Below are 1,844 nucleotides of genomic sequence, written 5' to 3' on the forward strand. Positions count from 1 at the left end.
CTTTGGAACTTGTTGAGTCCAGGGTGTCTGTGAAGCACCTCAGCAAAGAGTGTAGCTAGTCAGAAGATATATAGATCTGAAGCTCAGTAGAGATTTGTACTCAGATAAAGGTTTCAGAATCATTTTCATGGGTGTGTTGATTAAAACCATGAGATGAAGAAGAAAAGAAGCTAATCAGAGAATTTGAGAAATAGGCAGAGAAAACAATAAAAGGAGACGCCAGAGAGAAAGGAGGAAAACCAGGAGGATGTAGCACCTTGGAGGCCAAGAAAAAGAGTATATAACATAGGAGGATATGGGGCCCTGTTGCAAGACCAAGTTATATAGATACTGAAAGGTGTCCATTTAATTTATTGAGTAGGACCATTGCTTGCTGATGTGGTCATGGTGGAACTCAGATGGATGTGAGTTGAGGACTACATGGGAGGTGATGACGAGGAGGTGGTGAAAACTGACAATCCTTTCAAGAATTCTGACTGTGAAGATAACGGGAAGCGTCAGGTCTCCTTCAATTTCCAGGTGTTCTCATTAAACTAGCTGAAAGAATTCCTGCAATATACATTGAAGGAAATATATATATGGGCTTAATTGTATATCTGCCTACTAATAAGGCTCAAGAGGCAGTATTAGTCTTCATCATCTTGAGACATAAAGTCATTTTTGTAAATGTTCATATTGATACCACTTTGGAAACTTCAATCACTGAATCATAGGATGTCCTTTCTTCTTCTAGGTTTCCTTTCTCAGATAACTCCAAGGACACCCAATCCAAACAGGTCAGTCACAGCCCTACTTTCACAAAGTCTGGTCAGTCCACCAAGCTGGTGTTGTTACCATAGGGTGTGCACTCTGAAAATAGGCAGTCCAGCTGTCTGGTGCCATACCCTGTCAGCCTCAACAGTTGATCCTGGGACCTGAGATAAGGGAAACTCCATAGATTCTATTTTTCATCTTTGTTGGGATAGAAGAGCTCTTAATGACTATCCATGTCAATTCTCTCTCTCACACACACACGCACACACACATACACAGAGCTATTTTCCCCCAAACACACCCCCAGTACACCCAGAAGCTTTGTTTAGCCATTTACTGCATCCCATTAAAATTACCTACAAGTGTGGGCATGGTCTTCTAACTCCCTTAACTCTTTGGTAATTATAGTTTAGAGCAGACTCCATTGCCATTGCAGACTGCTGACATTTATAGCAACTGTCAAGTGTAAAGAAATCACTGGACTCCAAATCTTCGGAGAAGAACTGGAATCTTTCTTTAGATTTTCTTAGAAGAGGAAGCGATGCCCTGCAGTGCATCAGTCAGAATGCTACCTCCAAAATCCTAGAATACTACATTTTCTCCCCTTGTGTTGGTATTTGAAAGACGTGTTATATTTTTTGTTGTAGAAAATTCACCTGCCATCCAAGTATATCAATTACATCGATTAAGTTAATCAGAAAGTCTCTCTCCTATTATTCAAAAACTTCCTAAAAAATAATAACCAAGTCTCTGAACCTCATACTGCTGAACATAATGAGCATAATTGGCGATCAATAAATATGTAGATGTTTCCGGACAATAACCCAGAGTATACAAGTAATTACCCCATGACCAGAGAAATCAAGTTCAATCAGATTCTTAAAAATCTCAGAGGACTATCCAAGTAAAATAAAATACAACTTTAATGTTTCAAAGCCCTCAAAATGTGCATGTTCTTTGATATAACACTTAGATTTCTAAAAACTTAGCCCAGTGAAATTATTAGGAATATGCACAAAAAATGCATGCATTTGTTGTTTGCTGTACATTGGGTGTATTAGAAAATAGCTAGAATACTGAGAGTGTGAATG

This window comes from Propithecus coquereli, unplaced genomic scaffold (genome assembly GCF_000956105.1).
Source record: "Propithecus coquereli isolate 6110/MARCELLA unplaced genomic scaffold, Pcoq_1.0 Scaffold302, whole genome shotgun sequence".
Taxonomy (NCBI): domain Eukaryota; kingdom Metazoa; phylum Chordata; class Mammalia; order Primates; family Indriidae; genus Propithecus; species Propithecus coquereli.